Genomic DNA, 15,882 nt, shown 5'->3' with positions numbered 1-15,882 from the left:
CTATCTATCTATCTATCTATCTATCTATCTATCTATCTATCTATCTATCTAATCTATGAAAGGCCTTCCAATGTAATTCCAGCCCAGATAGCTGGCTAGCACTCAGATAGCTGGCTGACTAGCTATAACAGGCCTTTAAATCCAGCTTCTTTCGCTTACGGCCAAACCACCTTGGGAATGCCTGATCTCGTCCGATCTCAGAAGCCAAGCAGGGTTGGGCTCAGTCAGTACCTAGATGGGAGACTGCCTGGGAATACTGAGTGCTGTAAGCTTTTTATTTTTGAGTTTCAGCCCCATTCATGAAGTGTCATTTAGCAGTTAGCTAGCATAATAAAGGATCTATCTATCTATCTATCTATCTATCTATCTATCTATCTATCTATCTATCTATCTATCTATCTATCTATCTATCTATCTATCTATCTATCTATCTATCTATCTATCTATCTATCTATCTATCTATCTATCTATCTATCTAAAAAAGGCCTTCCAATGTAATTCCAGCCCAGATAGCTGGCTAGCACTCAGATAGCTGGCTGACTAGCTATAACAGGCCTTTAAATCCAGCTTCTTTCGCTTACGGCCAAACCACCTTGGGAACGCCTGATCTCGTCCGATCTCAGAAGCCAAGCAGGGTTGGGCTCAGTCAGTACCTAGATGGGAGACTGCCTGGGAATACTGAGTGCTGTAAGCTTTTTATTTTTGAGTTTCAGCCCCATTCATGAAGTGTCATTTAGCAGTTAGCTAGCATAATAAAGGATCTATCTATCTATCTATCTATCTATCTATCTATCTATCTATCTATCTATCTATCTATCTATCTATCTATCTATCTATCTATCTATCTATCTATCTATCTATCTATCTATCTATCTATCTATCTATCTAATCTATGAAAGGCCTTCCAATGTAATTCCAGCCCAGATAGCTGGCTAGCACTCAGATAGCTGGCTGACTAGCTATAACAGGCCTTTAAATCCAGCTTCTTTCGCTTACGGCCAAACCACCTTGGGAATGCCTGATCTCGTCCGATCTCAGAAGCCAAGCAGGGTTGGGCTCAGTCAGTACCTAGATGGGAGACTGCCTGGGAATACTGAGTGCTGTAAGCTTTTTATTTTTGAGTTTCAGCCCCATTCATGAAGTGTCATTTAGCAGTTAGCTAGCATAATAAAGGATCTATCTATCTATCTATCTATCTATCTATCTATCTATCTATCTATCTATCTATCTATCTATCTATCTATCTATCTATCTATCTATCTATCTATCTATCTATCTATCTATCTATCTATCTATCTAAAAAAGGCCTTCCAATGTAATTCCAGCCCAGATAGCTGGCTAGCACTCAGATAGCTGGCTGACTAGCTATAACAGGCCTTTAAATCCAGCTTCTTTCGCTTACGGCCAAACCACCTTGGGAACGCCTGATCTCGTCCGATCTCAGAAGCCAAGCAGGGTTGGGCTCAGTCAGTACCTAGATGGGAGACTGCCTGGGAATACTGAGTGCTGTAAGCTTTTTATTTTTGAGTTTCAGCCCCATTCATGAAGTGTCATTTAGCAGTTAGCTAGCATAATAAAGGATCTATCTATCTATCTATCTATCTATCTATCTATCTATCTATCTATCTATCTATCTATCTATCTATCTATCTATCTATCTATCTATCTATCTATCTATCTATCTATCTATCTATCTATCTAATCTATGAAAGGCCTTCCAATGTAATTCCAGCCCAGATAGCTGGCTAGCACTCAGATAGCTGGCTGACTAGCTATAACAGGCCTTTAAATCCAGCTTCTTTCGCTTACGGCCAAACCACCTTGGGAATGCCTGATCTCGTCCGATCTCAGAAGCCAAGCAGGGTTGGGCTCAGTCAGTACCTAGATGGGAGACTGCCTGGGAATACTGAGTGCTGTAAGCTTTTTATTTTTGAGTTTCAGCCCCATTCATGAAGTGTCATTTAGCAGTTAGCTAGCATAATAAAGGATCTATCTATCTATCTATCTATCTATCTATCTATCTATCTATCTATCTATCTATCTATCTATCTATCTATCTATCTATCTATCTATCTATCTATCTATCTATCTAAAAAAGGCCTTCCAATGTAATTCCAGCCCAGATAGCTGGCTAGCACTCAGATAGCTGGCTGACTAGCTATAACAGGCCTTTAAATCCAGCTTCTTTCGCTTACGGCCAAACCACCTTGGGAATGCCTGATCTCGTCCGATCTCAGAAGCCAAGCAGGGTTGGGCTCAGTCAGTACCTAGATGGGAGACTGCCTGGGAATACTGAGTGCTGTAAGCTTTTTATTTTTGAGTTTCAGCCCCATTCATGAAGTGTCATTTAGCAGTTAGCTAGCATAATAAAGGATCTATCTATCTATCTATCTATCTATCTATCTATCTATCTATCTATCTATCTATCTATCTATCTATCTATCTATCTATCTATCTATCTATCTATCTATCTATCTATCTATCTATCTATCTATCTATCTATCTATCTATCTATCTATCTAAAAAAGGCCTTCCAATGTAATTCCAGCCCAGATAGCTGGCTAGCACTCAGATAGCTGGCTGACTAGCTATAACAGGCCTTTAAATCCAGCTTCTTTCGCTTACGGCCAAACCACCTTGGGAACGCCTGATCTCGTCCGATCTCAGAAGCCAAGCAGGGTTGGGCTCAGTCAGTACCTAGATGGGAGACTGCCTGGGAATACTGAGTGCTGTAAGCTTTTTATTTTTGAGTTTCAGCCCCATTCATGAAGTGTCATTTAGCAGTTAGCTAGCATAATAAAGGATCTATCTATCTATCTATCTATCTATCTATCTATCTATCTATCTATCTATCTATCTATCTATCTATCTATCTATCTATCTATCTATCTATCTATCTATCTATCTATCTATCTATCTATCTATCTAATCTATGAAAGGCCTTCCAATGTAATTCCAGCCCAGATAGCTGGCTAGCACTCAGATAGCTGGCTGACTAGCTATAACAGGCCTTTAAATCCAGCTTCTTTCGCTTACGGCCAAACCACCTTGGGAATGCCTGATCTCGTCCGATCTCAGAAGCCAAGCAGGGTTGGGCTCAGTCAGTACCTAGATGGGAGACTGCCTGGGAATACTGAGTGCTGTAAGCTTTTTATTTTTGAGTTTCAGCCCCATTCATGAAGTGTCATTTAGCAGTTAGCTAGCATAATAAAGGATCTATCTATCTATCTATCTATCTATCTATCTATCTATCTATCTATCTATCTATCTATCTATCTATCTATCTATCTATCTATCTATCTATCTATCTATCTATCTATCTATCTATCTATCTATCTATCTATCTAAAAAAGGCCTTCCAATGTAATTCCAGCCCAGATAGCTGGCTAGCACTCAGATAGCTGGCTGACTAGCTATAACAGGCCTTTAAATCCAGCTTCTTTCGCTTACGGCCAAACCACCTTGGGAACGCCTGATCTCGTCCGATCTCAGAAGCCAAGCAGGGTTGGGCTCAGTCAGTACCTAGATGGGAGACTGCCTGGGAATACTGAGTGCTGTAAGCTTTTTATTTTTGAGTTTCAGCCCCATTCATGAAGTGTCATTTAGCAGTTAGCTAGCATAATAAAGGATCTATCTATCTATCTATCTATCTATCTATCTATCTATCTATCTATCTATCTATCTATCTATCTATCTATCTATCTATCTATCTATCTATCTATCTATCTATCTATCTATCTATCTAATCTATGAAAGGCCTTCCAATGTAATTCCAGCCCAGATAGCTGGCTAGCACTCAGATAGCTGGCTGACTAGCTATAACAGGCCTTTAAATCCAGCTTCTTTCGCTTACGGCCAAACCACCTTGGGAATGCCTGATCTCGTCCGATCTCAGAAGCCAAGCAGGGTTGGGCTCAGTCAGTACCTAGATGGGAGACTGCCTGGGAATACTGAGTGCTGTAAGCTTTTTATTTTTGAGTTTCAGCCCCATTCATGAAGTGTCATTTAGCAGTTAGCTAGCATAATAAAGGATCTATCTATCTATCTATCTATCTATCTATCTATCTATCTATCTATCTATCTATCTATCTATCTATCTATCTATCTATCTATCTATCTATCTATCTATCTATCTATCTATCTATCTATCTATCTATCTATCTATCTAATCTATGAAAGGCCTTCCAATGTAATTCCAGCCCAGATAGCTGGCTAGCACTCAGATAGCTGGCTGACTAGCTATAACAGGCCTTTAAATCCAGCTTCTTTCGCTTACGGCCAAACCACCTTGGGAACGCCTGATCTCGTCCGATCTCAGAAGCCAAGCAGGGTTGGGCTCAGTCAGTACCTAGATGGGAGACTGCCTGGGAATACTGAGTGCTGTAAGCTTTTTATTTTTGAGTTTCAGCCCCATTCATGAAGTGTCATTTAGCAGTTAGCTAGCATAATAAAGGATCTATCTATCTATCTATCTATCTATCTATCTATCTATCTATCTATCTATCTATCTATCTATCTATCTATCTATCTATCTATCTATCTATCTATCTATCTATCTATCTATCTATCTATCTATCTATCTATCTATCTATCTATCTAAAAAAGGCCTTCCAATGTAATTCCAGCCCAGATAGCTGGCTAGCACTCAGATAGCTGGCTGACTAGCTATAACAGGCCTTTAAATCCAGCTTCTTTCGCTTACGGCCAAACCACCTTGGGAACGCCTGATCTCGTCCGATCTCAGAAGCCAAGCAGGGTTGGGCTCAGTCAGTACCTAGATGGGAGACTGCCTGGGAATACTGAGTGCTGTAAGCTTTTTATTTTTGAGTTTCAGCCCCATTCATGAAGTGTCATTTAGCAGTTAGCTAGCATAATAAAGGATCTATCTATCTATCTATCTATCTATCTATCTATCTATCTATCTATCTATCTATCTATCTATCTATCTATCTATCTATCTATCTATCTATCTATCTATCTATCTATCTATCTATCTATCTATCTATCTATCTATCTATCTATCTAATCTATGAAAGGCCTTCCAATGTAATTCCAGCCCAGATAGCTGGCTAGCACTCAGATAGCTGGCTGACTAGCTATAACAGGCCTTTAAATCCAGCTTCTTTCGCTTACGGCCAAACCACCTTGGGAATGCCTGATCTCGTCCGATCTCAGAAGCCAAGCAGGGTTGGGCTCAGTCAGTACCTAGATGGGAGACTGCCTGGGAATACTGAGTGCTGTAAGCTTTTTATTTTTGAGTTTCAGCCCCATTCATGAAGTGTCATTTAGCAGTTAGCTAGCATAATAAAGGATCTATCTATCTATCTATCTATCTATCTATCTATCTATCTATCTATCTATCTATCTATCTATCTATCTATCTATCTATCTATCTATCTATCTATCTATCTATCTATCTATCTATCTATCTATCTATCTATCTATCTAAAAAAGGCCTTCCAATGTAATTCCAGCCCAGATAGCTGGCTAGCACTCAGATAGCTGGCTGACTAGCTATAACAGGCCTTTAAATCCAGCTTCTTTCGCTTACGGCCAAACCACCTTGGGAACGCCTGATCTCGTCCGATCTCAGAAGCCAAGCAGGGTTGGGCTCAGTCAGTACCTAGATGGGAGACCGCCTGGGAATACTGAGTGCTGTAAGCTTTTTATTTTTGAGTTTCAGCCCCATTCATGAAGTGTCATTTAGCAGTTAGCTAGCATAATAAAGGATCTATCTATCTATCTATCTATCTATCTATCTATCTATCTATCTATCTATCTATCTATCTATCTATCTATCTATCTATCTATCTATCTATCTATCTATCTATCTATCTATCTATCTATCTATCTATCTAAAAAAGGCCTTCCAATGTAATTCCAGCCCAGATAGCTGGCTAGCACTCAGATAGCTGGCTGACTAGCTATAACAGGCCTTTAAATCCAGCTTCTTTCGCTTACGGCCAAACCACCTTGGGAACGCCTGATCTCGTCCGATCTCAGAAGCCAAGCAGGGTTGGGCTCAGTCAGTACCTAGATGGGAGACTGCCTGGGAATACTGAGTGCTGTAAGCTTTTTATTTTTGAGTTTCAGCCCCATTCATGAAGTGTCATTTAGCAGTTAGCTAGCATAATAAAGGATCTATCTATCTATCTATCTATCTATCTATCTATCTATCTATCTATCTATCTATCTATCTATCTATCTATCTATCTATCTATCTATCTATCTATCTATCTATCTATCTATCTATCTATCTATCTATCTATCTATCTATCTATCTATCTATCTAAAAAAGGCCTTCCAATGTAATTCCAGCCCAGATAGCTGGCTAGCACTCAGATAGCTGGCTGACTAGCTATAACAGGCCTTTAAATCCAGCTTCTTTCGCTTACGGCCAAACCACCTTGGGAACGCCTGATCTCGTCCGATCTCAGAAGCCAAGCAGGGTTGGGCTCAGTCAGTACCTAGATGGGAGACCGCCTGGGAATACTGAGTGCTGTAAGCTTTTTATTTTTGAGTTTCAGCCCCATTCATGAAGTGTCATTTAGCAGTTAGCTAGCATAATAAAGGATCTATCTATCTATCTATCTATCTATCTATCTATCTATCTATCTATCTATCTATCTATCTATCTATCTATCTATCTATCTATCTATCTATCTATCTATCTATCTATCTATCTATCTATCTATCTATCTATCTATCTATCTAATCTATGAAAGGCCTTCCAATGTAATTCCAGCCCAGATAGCTGGCTAGCACTCAGATAGCTGGCTGACTAGCTATAACAGGCCTTTAAATCCAGCTTCTTTCGCTTACGGCCAAACCACCTTGGGAATGCCTGATCTCGTCCGATCTCAGAAGCCAAGCAGGGTTGGGCTCAGTCAGTACCTAGATGGGAGACTGCCTGGGAATACTGAGTGCTGTAAGCTTTTTATTTTTGAGTTTCAGCCCCATTCATGAAGTGTCATTTAGCAGTTAGCTAGCATAATAAAGGATCTATCTATCTATCTATCTATCTATCTATCTATCTATCTATCTATCTATCTATCTATCTATCTATCTATCTATCTATCTATCTATCTATCTATCTATCTATCTATCTATCTATCTATCTATCTATCTATCTATCTATCTATCTATCTATCTATCTAAAAAAGGCCTTCCAATGTAATTCCAGCCCAGATAGCTGGCTAGCACTCAGATAGCTGGCTGACTAGCTATAACAGGCCTTTAAATCCAGCTTCTTTCGCTTACGGCCAAACCACCTTGGGAACGCCTGATCTCGTCCGATCTCAGAAGCCAAGCAGGGTTGGGCTCAGTCAGTACCTAGATGGGAGACTGCCTGGGAATACTGAGTGCTGTAAGCTTTTTATTTTTGAGTTTCAGCCCCATTCATGAAGTGTCATTTAGCAGTTAGCTAGCATAATAAAGGATCTATCTATCTATCTATCTATCTATCTATCTATCTATCTATCTATCTATCTATCTATCTATCTATCTATCTATCTATCTATCTATCTATCTATCTATCTATCTATCTATCTATCTATCTATCTATCTATCTATCTATCTATCTATCTATCTATCTATCTAAAAAAGGCCTTCCAATGTAATTCCAGCCCAGATAGCTGGCTAGCACTCAGATAGCTGGCTGACTAGCTATAACAGGCCTTTAAATCCAGCTTCTTTCGCTTACGGCCAAACCACCTTGGGAACGCCTGATCTCGTCCGATCTCAGAAGCCAAGCAGGGTTGGGCTCAGTCAGTACCTAGATGGGAGACTGCCTGGGAATACTGAGTGCTGTAAGCTTTTTATTTTTGAGTTTCAGCCCCATTCATGAAGTGTCATTTAGCAGTTAGCTAGCATAATAAAGGATCTATCTATCTATCTATCTATCTATCTATCTATCTATCTATCTATCTATCTATCTATCTATCTATCTATCTATCTATCTATCTATCTATCTATCTATCTATCTATCTATCTATCTATCTATCTATCTATCTATCTATCTATCTATCTATCTATCTAAAAAAGGCCTTCCAATGTAATTCCAGCCCAGATAGCTGGCTAGCACTCAGATAGCTGGCTGACTAGCTATAACAGGCCTTTAAATCCAGCTTCTTTCGCTTACGGCCAAACCACCTTGGGAACGCCTGATCTCGTCCGATCTCAGAAGCCAAGCAGGGTTGGGCTCAGTCAGTACCTAGATGGGAGACCGCCTGGGAATACTGAGTGCTGTAAGCTTTTTATTTTTGAGTTTCAGCCCCATTCATGAAGTGTCATTTAGCAGTTAGCTAGCATAATAAAGGATCTATCTATCTATCTATCTATCTATCTATCTATCTATCTATCTATCTATCTATCTATCTATCTATCTATCTATCTATCTATCTATCTATCTATCTATCTATCTATCTATCTATCTATCTAATCTATGAAAGGCCTTCCAATGTAATTCCAGCCCAGATAGCTGGCTAGCACTCAGATAGCTGGCTGACTAGCTATAACAGGCCTTTAAATCCAGCTTCTTTCGCTTACGGCCAAACCACCTTGGGAATGCCTGATCTCGTCCGATCTCAGAAGCCAAGCAGGGTTGGGCTCAGTCAGTACCTAGATGGGAGACTGCCTGGGAATACTGAGTGCTGTAAGCTTTTTATTTTTGAGTTTCAGCCCCATTCATGAAGTGTCATTTAGCAGTTAGCTAGCATAATAAAGGATCTATCTATCTATCTATCTATCTATCTATCTATCTATCTATCTATCTATCTATCTATCTATCTATCTATCTATCTATCTATCTATCTATCTATCTATCTATCTATCTATCTATCTATCTATCTATCTATCTATCTATCTAAAAAAGGCCTTCCAATGTAATTCCAGCCCAGATAGCTGGCTAGCACTCAGATAGCTGGCTGACTAGCTATAACAGGCCTTTAAATCCAGCTTCTTTCGCTTACGGCCAAACCACCTTGGGAACGCCTGATCTCGTCCGATCTCAGAAGCCAAGCAGGGTTGGGCTCAGTCAGTACCTAGATGGGAGACTGCCTGGGAATACTGAGTGCTGTAAGCTTTTTATTTTTGAGTTTCAGCCCCATTCATGAAGTGTCATTTAGCAGTTAGCTAGCATAATAAAGGATCTATCTATCTATCTATCTATCTATCTATCTATCTATCTATCTATCTATCTATCTATCTATCTATCTATCTATCTATCTATCTATCTATCTATCTATCTATCTATCTATCTATCTATCTATCTATCTATCTATCTATCTATCTAAAAAAGGCCTTCCAATGTAATTCCAGCCCAGATAGCTGGCTAGCACTCAGATAGCTGGCTGACTAGCTATAACAGGCCTTTAAATCCAGCTTCTTTCGCTTACGGCCAAACCACCTTGGGAACGCCTGATCTCGTCCGATCTCAGAAGCCAAGCAGGGTTGGGCTCAGTCAGTACCTAGATGGGAGACTGCCTGGGAATACTGAGTGCTGTAAGCTTTTTATTTTTGAGTTTCAGCCCCATTCATGAAGTGTCATTTAGCAGTTAGCTAGCATAATAAAGGATCTATCTATCTATCTATCTATCTATCTATCTATCTATCTATCTATCTATCTATCTATCTATCTATCTATCTATCTATCTATCTATCTATCTATCTATCTATCTATCTATCTATCTATCTATCTAAAAAAGGCCTTCCAATGTAATTCCAGCCCAGATAGCTGGCTAGCACTCAGATAGCTGGCTGACTAGCTATAACAGGCCTTTAAATCCAGCTTCTTTCGCTTACGGCCAAACCACCTTGGGAACGCCTGATCTCGTCCGATCTCAGAAGCCAAGCAGGGTTGGGCTCAGTCAGTACCTAGATGGGAGACTGCCTGGGAATACTGAGTGCTGTAAGCTTTTTATTTTTGAGTTTCAGCCCCATTCATGAAGTGTCATTTAGCAGTTAGCTAGCATAATAAAGGATCTATCTATCTATCTATCTATCTATCTATCTATCTATCTATCTATCTATCTATCTATCTATCTATCTATCTATCTATCTATCTATCTATCTATCTATCTATCTATCTATCTATCTATCTATCTAAAAAAGGCCTTCCAATGTAATTCCAGCCCAGATAGCTGGCTAGCACTCAGATAGCTGGCTGACTAGCTATAACAGGCCTTTAAATCCAGCTTCTTTCGCTTACGGCCAAACCACCTTGGGAACGCCTGATCTCGTCCGATCTCAGAAGCCAAGCAGGGTTGGGCTCAGTCAGTACCTAGATGGGAGACTGCCTGGGAATACTGAGTGCTGTAAGCTTTTTATTTTTGAGTTTCAGCCCCATTCATGAAGTGTCATTTAGCAGTTAGCTAGCATAATAAAGGATCTATCTATCTATCTATCTATCTATCTATCTATCTATCTATCTATCTATCTATCTATCTATCTATCTATCTATCTATCTATCTATCTATCTATCTATCTATCTATCTATCTATCTATCTATCTATCTATCTATCTAAAAAAGGCCTTCCAATGTAATTCCAGCCCAGATAGCTGGCTAGCACTCAGATAGCTGGCTGACTAGCTATAACAGGCCTTTAAATCCAGCTTCTTTCGCTTACGGCCAAACCACCTTGGGAATGCCTGATCTCGTCCGATCTCAGAAGCCAAGCAGGGTTGGGCTCAGTCAGTACCTAGATGGGAGACTGCCTGGGAATACTGAGTGCTGTAAGCTTTTTATTTTTGAGTTTCAGCCCCATTCATGAAGTGTCATTTAGCAGTTAGCTAGCATAATAAAGGATCTATCTATCTATCTATCTATCTATCTATCTATCTATCTATCTATCTATCTATCTATCTATCTATCTATCTATCTATCTATCTATCTATCTATCTATCTATCTATCTATCTAATCTATGAAAGGCCTTCCAATGTAATTCCAGCCCAGATAGCTGGCTAGCACTCAGATAGCTGGCTGACTAGCTATAACAGGCCTTTAAATCCAGCTTCTTTCGCTTACGGCCAAACCACCTTGGGAATGCCTGATCTCGTCCGATCTCAGAAGCCAAGCAGGGTTGGGCTCAGTCAGTACCTAAATGGGAGACTGCCTGGGAATACTGAGTGCTGTAAGCTTTTTATTTTTGAGTTTCAGCCCCATTCATGAAGTGTCATTTAGCAGTTAGCTAGCATAATAAAGGATCTATCTATCTATCTATCTATCTATCTATCTATCTATCTATCTATCTATCTATCTATCTATCTATCTATCTATCTATCTATCTATCTATCTATCTATCTATCTATCTATCTATCTATCTATCTATCTAAAAAAGGCCTTCCAATGTAATTCCAGCCCAGATAGCTGGCTAGCACTCAGATAGCTGGCTGACTAGCTATAACAGGCCTTTAAATCCAGCTTCTTTCGCTTACGGCCAAACCACCTTGGGAACGCCTGATCTCGTCCGATCTCAGAAGCCAAGCAGGGTTGGGCTCAGTCAGTACCTAGATGGGAGACTGCCTGGGAATACTGAGTGCTGTAAGCTTTTTATTTTTGAGTTTCAGCCCCATTCATGAAGTGTCATTTAGCAGTTAGCTAGCATAATAAAGGATCTATCTATCTATCTATCTATCTATCTATCTATCTATCTATCTATCTATCTATCTATCTATCTATCTATCTATCTATCTATCTATCTATCTATCTATCTATCTAAAAAAGGCCTTCCAATGTAATTCCAGCCCAGATAGCTGGCTAGCACTCAGATAGCTGGCTGACTAGCTATAACAGGCCTTTAAATCCAGCTTCTTTCGCTTACGGCCAAACCACCTTGGGAACGCCTGATCTCGTCCGATCTCAGAAGCCAAGCAGGGTTGGGCTCAGTCAGTACCTAGATGGGAGACTGCCTGGGAATACTGAGTGCTGTAAGCTTTTTATTTTTGAGTTTCAGCCCCATTCATGAAGTGTCATTTAGCAGTTAGCTAGCATAATAAAGGATCTATCTATCTATCTATCTATCTATCTATCTATCTATCTATCTATCTATCTATCTATCTATCTATCTATCTATCTATCTATCTATCTATCTATCTATCTATCTATCTATCTATCTATCTATCTATCTATCTATCTATCTATCTATCTAAAAAAGGCCTTCCAATGTAATTCCAGCCCAGATAGCTGGCTAGCACTCAGATAGCTGGCTGACTAGCTATAACAGGCCTTTAAATCCAGCTTCTTTCGCTTACGGCCAAACCACCTTGGGAACGCCTGATCTCGTCCGATCTCAGAAGCCAAGCAGGGTTGGGCTCAGTCAGTACCTAGATGGGAGACTGCCTGGGAATACTGAGTGCTGTAAGCTTTTTATTTTTGAGTTTCAGCCCCATTCATGAAGTGTCATTTAGCAGTTAGCTAGCATAATAAAGGATCTATCTATCTATCTATCTATCTATCTATCTATCTATCTATCTATCTATCTATCTATCTATCTATCTATCTATCTATCTATCTATCTATCTATCTATCTATCTATCTATCTATCTATCTATCTATCTATCTATCTATCTATCTATCTAAAAAAGGCCTTCCAATGTAATTCCAGCCCAGATAGCTGGCTAGCACTCAGATAGCTGGCTGACTAGCTATAACAGGCCTTTAAATCCAGCTACTTTCGCTTACGGCCAAACCACCTTGGGAACGCCTGATCTCGTCCGATCTCAGAAGCCAAGCAGGGTTGGGCTCAGTCAGTACCTAGATGGGAGACTGCCTGGGAATACTGAGTGCTGTAAGCTTTTTATTTTTGAGTTTCAGCCCCATTCATGAAGTGTCATTTAGCAGTTAGCTAGCATAATAAAGGATCTATCTATCTATCTATCTATCTATCTATCTATCTATCTATCTATCTATCTATCTATCTATCTATCTATCTATCTATCTATCTATCTATCTATCTATCTATCTATCTATCTATCTATCTATCTATCTATCTAATCTATGAAAGGCCTTCCAATGTAATTCCAGCCCAGATAGCTGGCTAGCACTCAGATAGCTGGCTGACTAGCTATAACAGGCCTTTAAATCCAGCTTCTTTCGCTTACGGCCAAACCACCTTGGGAATGCCTGATCTCGTCCGATCTCAGAAGCCAAGCAGGGTTGGGCTCAGTCAGTACCTAGATGGGAGACTGCCTGGGAATACTGAGTGCTGTAAGCTTTTTATTTTTGAGTTTCAGCCCCATTCATGAAGTGTCATTTAGCAGTTAGCTAGCATAATAAAGGATCTATCTATCTATCTATCTATCTATCTATCTATCTATCTATCTATCTATCTATCTATCTATCTATCTATCTATCTATCTATCTATCTATCTATCTATCTATCTATCTATCTATCTATCTATCTAATCTATGAAAGGCCTTCCAATGTAATTCCAGCCCAGATAGCTGGCTAGCACTCAGATAGCTGGCTGACTAGCTATAACAGGCCTTTAAATCCAGCTTCTTTCGCTTACGGCCAAACCACCTTGGGAATGCCTGATCTCGTCCGATCTCAGAAGCCAAGCAGGGTTGGGCTCAGTCAGTACCTAGATGGGAGACTGCCTGGGAATACTGAGTGCTGTAAGCTTTTTATTTTTGAGTTTCAGCCCCATTCATGAAGTGTCATTTAGCAGTTAGCTAGCATAATAAAGGATCTATCTATCTATCTATCTATCTATCTATCTATCTATCTATCTATCTATCTATCTATCTATCTATCTATCTATCTATCTATCTATCTATCTATCTATCTATCTATCTATCTATCTATCTATCTATCTATCTAAAAAAGGCCTTCCAATGTAATTCCAGCCCAGATAGCTGGCTAGCACTCAGATAGCTGGCTGACTAGCTATAACAGGCCTTTAAATCCAGCTTCTTTCGCTTACGGCCAAACCACCTTGGGAACGCCTGATCTCGTCCGATCTCAGAAGCCAAGCAGGGTTGGGCTCAGTCAGTACCTAGATGGGAGACTGCCTGGGAATACTGAGTGCTGTAAGCTTTTTATTTTTGAGTTTCAGCCCCATTCATGAAGTGTCATTTAGCAGTTAGCTAGCATAATAAAGGATCTATCTATCTATCTATCTATCTATCTATCTATCTATCTATCTATCTATCTATCTATCTATCTATCTATCTATCTATCTATCTATCTATCTATCTATCTATCTATCTATCTATCTATCTATCTATCTATCTAATCTATGAAAGGCCTTCCAATGTAATTCCAGCCCAGATAGCTGGCTAGCACTCAGATAGCTGGCTGACTAGCTATAACAGGCCTTTAAATCCAGCTTCTTTCGCTTACGGCCAAACCACCTTGGGAATGCCTGATCTCGTCCGATCTCAGAAGCCAAGCAGGGTTGGGCTCAGTCAGTACCTAGATGGGAGACTGCCTGGGAATACTGAGTGCTGTAAGCTTTTTATTTTTGAGTTTCAGCCCCATTCATGAAGTGTCATTTAGCAGTTAGCTAGCATAATAAAGGATCTATCTATCTATCTATCTATCTATCTATCTATCTATCTATCTATCTATCTATCTATCTATCTATCTATCTATCTATCTATCTATCTATCTATCTATCTATCTATCTATCTATCTATCTATCTAATCTATGAAAGGCCTTCCAATGTAATTCCAGCCCAGATAGCTGGCTAGCACTCAGATAGCTGGCTGACTAGCTATAACAGGCCTTTAAATCCAGCTTCTTTCGCTTACGGCCAAACCACCTTGGGAATGCCTGATCTCGTCCGATCTCAGAAGCCAAGCAGGGTTGGGCTCAGTCAGTACCTAGATGGGAGACTGCCTGGGAATACTGAGTGCTGTAAGCTTTTTATTTTTGAGTTTCAGCCCCATTCATGAAGTGTCATTTAGCAGTTAGCTAGCATAATAAAGGATCTATCTATCTATCTATCTATCTATCTATCTATCTATCTATCTATCTATCTATCTATCTATCTATCTATCTATCTATCTATCTATCTATCTATCTATCTATCTATCTATCTATCTATCTATCTATCTATCTATCTATCTATCTATCTAAAAAAGGCCTTCCAATGTAATTCCAGCCCAGATAGCTGGCTAGCACTCAGATAGCTGGCTGACTAGCTATAACAGGCCTTTAAATCCAGCTTCTTTCGCTTACGGCCAAACCACCTTGGGAACGCCTGATCTCGTCCGATCTCAGAAGCCAAGCAGGGTTGGGCTCAGTCAGTACCTAGATGGGAGACTGCCTGGGAATACTGAGTGCTGTAAGCTTTTTATTTTTGAGTTTCAGCCCCATTCATGAAGTGTCATTTAGCAGTTAGCTAGCATAATAAAGGATCTATCTATCTATCTATCTATCTATCTATCTATCTATCTATCTATCTATCTATCTATCTATCTATCTATCTATCTATCTATCTATCTATCTATCTATCTATCTATCTATCTAATCTATGAAAGGCCTTCCAATGTAATTCCAGCCCAGATAGCTGGCTAGCACTCAGATAGCTGGCTGACTAGCTATAACAGGCCTTTAAATCCAGCTTCTTTCGCTTACGGCCAAACCACCTTGGGAATGCCTGATCTCGTCCGATCTCAGAAGCCAAGCAGGGTTGGGCTCAGTCAGTACCTAGATGGGAGACTGCCTGGGAATACTGAGTGCTGTAAGCTTTTTATTTTTGAGTTTCAGCCCCATTCATGAAGTGTCATTTAGCAGTTAGCTAGCATAATAAAGGATCTATCTATCTATCTATCTATCTATCTATCTATCTATCTATCTATCTATCTATCTATCTATCTATCTAATCTATGAAAGGCCTTCCAATGTAATTCCAGCCCAGATAGCTGGCTAGCACT

General features: G+C 39.8%; 37 non-coding genes and 1 pseudogene across 37 annotated transcripts; all 38 read left to right on the top strand.

The window, feature by feature from the left end:
• The first annotated feature begins 153 nt into the window (after positions 1-153).
• Positions 154-272, top strand: LOC134305083 (5S ribosomal RNA). The gene has a single exon (XR_010008444.1). It is a non-coding gene; the product is annotated as a 5S ribosomal RNA (ribosomal RNA).
• Positions 273-575: 303 nt separating this feature from the next.
• Positions 576-694, top strand: LOC134304960 (5S ribosomal RNA). Its single transcript, XR_010008327.1, has one exon. It is a non-coding gene; the product is annotated as a 5S ribosomal RNA (ribosomal RNA).
• Positions 695-990: 296 nt separating this feature from the next.
• Positions 991-1,109, top strand: LOC134305082 (5S ribosomal RNA). The gene has a single exon (XR_010008443.1). It is a non-coding gene; the product is annotated as a 5S ribosomal RNA (ribosomal RNA).
• A 287-nt stretch (positions 1,110-1,396) lies between these two features.
• Positions 1,397-1,515, top strand: LOC134304959 (5S ribosomal RNA). The gene has a single exon (XR_010008326.1). It is a non-coding gene; the product is annotated as a 5S ribosomal RNA (ribosomal RNA).
• Positions 1,516-1,803: 288 nt separating this feature from the next.
• LOC134305081 (5S ribosomal RNA) lies at positions 1,804-1,922 on the top strand. Its single transcript, XR_010008442.1, has one exon. It is a non-coding gene; the product is annotated as a 5S ribosomal RNA (ribosomal RNA).
• Positions 1,923-2,189: 267 nt separating this feature from the next.
• On the top strand, positions 2,190-2,308 carry LOC134305080 (5S ribosomal RNA). Its single transcript, XR_010008441.1, has one exon. It is a non-coding gene; the product is annotated as a 5S ribosomal RNA (ribosomal RNA).
• Positions 2,309-2,619: 311 nt separating this feature from the next.
• Positions 2,620-2,738, top strand: LOC134304957 (5S ribosomal RNA). Its single transcript, XR_010008324.1, has one exon. It is a non-coding gene; the product is annotated as a 5S ribosomal RNA (ribosomal RNA).
• Positions 2,739-3,030: 292 nt separating this feature from the next.
• Positions 3,031-3,149, top strand: LOC134305079 (5S ribosomal RNA). The gene has a single exon (XR_010008440.1). It is a non-coding gene; the product is annotated as a 5S ribosomal RNA (ribosomal RNA).
• Positions 3,150-3,444: 295 nt separating this feature from the next.
• LOC134304956 (5S ribosomal RNA) lies at positions 3,445-3,563 on the top strand. The gene has a single exon (XR_010008323.1). It is a non-coding gene; the product is annotated as a 5S ribosomal RNA (ribosomal RNA).
• A 284-nt stretch (positions 3,564-3,847) lies between these two features.
• Positions 3,848-3,966, top strand: LOC134305078 (5S ribosomal RNA). The gene has a single exon (XR_010008439.1). It is a non-coding gene; the product is annotated as a 5S ribosomal RNA (ribosomal RNA).
• A 304-nt stretch (positions 3,967-4,270) lies between these two features.
• LOC134304955 (5S ribosomal RNA) lies at positions 4,271-4,389 on the top strand. The gene has a single exon (XR_010008322.1). It is a non-coding gene; the product is annotated as a 5S ribosomal RNA (ribosomal RNA).
• A 307-nt stretch (positions 4,390-4,696) lies between these two features.
• Positions 4,697-4,815, top strand: LOC134304954 (5S ribosomal RNA). The gene has a single exon (XR_010008321.1). It is a non-coding gene; the product is annotated as a 5S ribosomal RNA (ribosomal RNA).
• A 312-nt stretch (positions 4,816-5,127) lies between these two features.
• Positions 5,128-5,246, top strand: LOC134305077 (5S ribosomal RNA). Its single transcript, XR_010008438.1, has one exon. It is a non-coding gene; the product is annotated as a 5S ribosomal RNA (ribosomal RNA).
• A 299-nt stretch (positions 5,247-5,545) lies between these two features.
• On the top strand, positions 5,546-5,664 carry LOC134304872 (5S ribosomal RNA). The gene has a single exon (XR_010008245.1). It is a non-coding gene; the product is annotated as a 5S ribosomal RNA (ribosomal RNA).
• Positions 5,665-5,955: 291 nt separating this feature from the next.
• LOC134304953 (5S ribosomal RNA) lies at positions 5,956-6,074 on the top strand. Its single transcript, XR_010008320.1, has one exon. It is a non-coding gene; the product is annotated as a 5S ribosomal RNA (ribosomal RNA).
• A 315-nt stretch (positions 6,075-6,389) lies between these two features.
• LOC134304871 (5S ribosomal RNA) lies at positions 6,390-6,508 on the top strand. The gene has a single exon (XR_010008243.1). It is a non-coding gene; the product is annotated as a 5S ribosomal RNA (ribosomal RNA).
• A 308-nt stretch (positions 6,509-6,816) lies between these two features.
• Positions 6,817-6,935, top strand: LOC134305076 (5S ribosomal RNA). The gene has a single exon (XR_010008437.1). It is a non-coding gene; the product is annotated as a 5S ribosomal RNA (ribosomal RNA).
• A 319-nt stretch (positions 6,936-7,254) lies between these two features.
• On the top strand, positions 7,255-7,373 carry LOC134304950 (5S ribosomal RNA). Its single transcript, XR_010008318.1, has one exon. It is a non-coding gene; the product is annotated as a 5S ribosomal RNA (ribosomal RNA).
• A 323-nt stretch (positions 7,374-7,696) lies between these two features.
• Positions 7,697-7,815, top strand: LOC134304949 (5S ribosomal RNA). The gene has a single exon (XR_010008317.1). It is a non-coding gene; the product is annotated as a 5S ribosomal RNA (ribosomal RNA).
• A 319-nt stretch (positions 7,816-8,134) lies between these two features.
• On the top strand, positions 8,135-8,253 carry LOC134304870 (5S ribosomal RNA). The gene has a single exon (XR_010008242.1). It is a non-coding gene; the product is annotated as a 5S ribosomal RNA (ribosomal RNA).
• A 288-nt stretch (positions 8,254-8,541) lies between these two features.
• Positions 8,542-8,660, top strand: LOC134305074 (5S ribosomal RNA). The gene has a single exon (XR_010008435.1). It is a non-coding gene; the product is annotated as a 5S ribosomal RNA (ribosomal RNA).
• A 303-nt stretch (positions 8,661-8,963) lies between these two features.
• LOC134304948 (5S ribosomal RNA) lies at positions 8,964-9,082 on the top strand. Its single transcript, XR_010008316.1, has one exon. It is a non-coding gene; the product is annotated as a 5S ribosomal RNA (ribosomal RNA).
• A 307-nt stretch (positions 9,083-9,389) lies between these two features.
• Positions 9,390-9,508, top strand: LOC134304947 (5S ribosomal RNA). The gene has a single exon (XR_010008315.1). It is a non-coding gene; the product is annotated as a 5S ribosomal RNA (ribosomal RNA).
• Positions 9,509-9,795: 287 nt separating this feature from the next.
• On the top strand, positions 9,796-9,914 carry LOC134304946 (5S ribosomal RNA). The gene has a single exon (XR_010008314.1). It is a non-coding gene; the product is annotated as a 5S ribosomal RNA (ribosomal RNA).
• Positions 9,915-10,201: 287 nt separating this feature from the next.
• Positions 10,202-10,320, top strand: LOC134304944 (5S ribosomal RNA). Its single transcript, XR_010008312.1, has one exon. It is a non-coding gene; the product is annotated as a 5S ribosomal RNA (ribosomal RNA).
• A 299-nt stretch (positions 10,321-10,619) lies between these two features.
• On the top strand, positions 10,620-10,738 carry LOC134305072 (5S ribosomal RNA). Its single transcript, XR_010008434.1, has one exon. It is a non-coding gene; the product is annotated as a 5S ribosomal RNA (ribosomal RNA).
• A 280-nt stretch (positions 10,739-11,018) lies between these two features.
• On the top strand, positions 11,019-11,137 carry LOC134305149 (5S ribosomal RNA; annotated as a pseudogene).
• A 291-nt stretch (positions 11,138-11,428) lies between these two features.
• Positions 11,429-11,547, top strand: LOC134304943 (5S ribosomal RNA). The gene has a single exon (XR_010008311.1). It is a non-coding gene; the product is annotated as a 5S ribosomal RNA (ribosomal RNA).
• A 267-nt stretch (positions 11,548-11,814) lies between these two features.
• Positions 11,815-11,933, top strand: LOC134304942 (5S ribosomal RNA). The gene has a single exon (XR_010008310.1). It is a non-coding gene; the product is annotated as a 5S ribosomal RNA (ribosomal RNA).
• A 311-nt stretch (positions 11,934-12,244) lies between these two features.
• LOC134304941 (5S ribosomal RNA) lies at positions 12,245-12,363 on the top strand. The gene has a single exon (XR_010008309.1). It is a non-coding gene; the product is annotated as a 5S ribosomal RNA (ribosomal RNA).
• Positions 12,364-12,674: 311 nt separating this feature from the next.
• On the top strand, positions 12,675-12,793 carry LOC134304940 (5S ribosomal RNA). Its single transcript, XR_010008308.1, has one exon. It is a non-coding gene; the product is annotated as a 5S ribosomal RNA (ribosomal RNA).
• Positions 12,794-13,093: 300 nt separating this feature from the next.
• LOC134305071 (5S ribosomal RNA) lies at positions 13,094-13,212 on the top strand. The gene has a single exon (XR_010008433.1). It is a non-coding gene; the product is annotated as a 5S ribosomal RNA (ribosomal RNA).
• A 292-nt stretch (positions 13,213-13,504) lies between these two features.
• LOC134305070 (5S ribosomal RNA) lies at positions 13,505-13,623 on the top strand. The gene has a single exon (XR_010008432.1). It is a non-coding gene; the product is annotated as a 5S ribosomal RNA (ribosomal RNA).
• Positions 13,624-13,918: 295 nt separating this feature from the next.
• On the top strand, positions 13,919-14,037 carry LOC134304939 (5S ribosomal RNA). The gene has a single exon (XR_010008307.1). It is a non-coding gene; the product is annotated as a 5S ribosomal RNA (ribosomal RNA).
• A 300-nt stretch (positions 14,038-14,337) lies between these two features.
• LOC134305069 (5S ribosomal RNA) lies at positions 14,338-14,456 on the top strand. The gene has a single exon (XR_010008431.1). It is a non-coding gene; the product is annotated as a 5S ribosomal RNA (ribosomal RNA).
• A 292-nt stretch (positions 14,457-14,748) lies between these two features.
• On the top strand, positions 14,749-14,867 carry LOC134305067 (5S ribosomal RNA). Its single transcript, XR_010008429.1, has one exon. It is a non-coding gene; the product is annotated as a 5S ribosomal RNA (ribosomal RNA).
• A 311-nt stretch (positions 14,868-15,178) lies between these two features.
• Positions 15,179-15,297, top strand: LOC134304938 (5S ribosomal RNA). Its single transcript, XR_010008306.1, has one exon. It is a non-coding gene; the product is annotated as a 5S ribosomal RNA (ribosomal RNA).
• A 280-nt stretch (positions 15,298-15,577) lies between these two features.
• Positions 15,578-15,696, top strand: LOC134305066 (5S ribosomal RNA). The gene has a single exon (XR_010008428.1). It is a non-coding gene; the product is annotated as a 5S ribosomal RNA (ribosomal RNA).
• The last annotated feature ends 186 nt before the right edge of the window (positions 15,697-15,882 follow it).

This window comes from Trichomycterus rosablanca, unplaced genomic scaffold, assembly GCF_030014385.1.
Source record: "Trichomycterus rosablanca isolate fTriRos1 unplaced genomic scaffold, fTriRos1.hap1 scaffold_123, whole genome shotgun sequence".
Lineage (NCBI taxonomy): Eukaryota > Metazoa > Chordata > Actinopteri > Siluriformes > Trichomycteridae > Trichomycterus > Trichomycterus rosablanca.
Note: the sequence above shows the minus strand (reverse complement) of the source record. Positions and strands in the feature narration are given on the sequence as shown.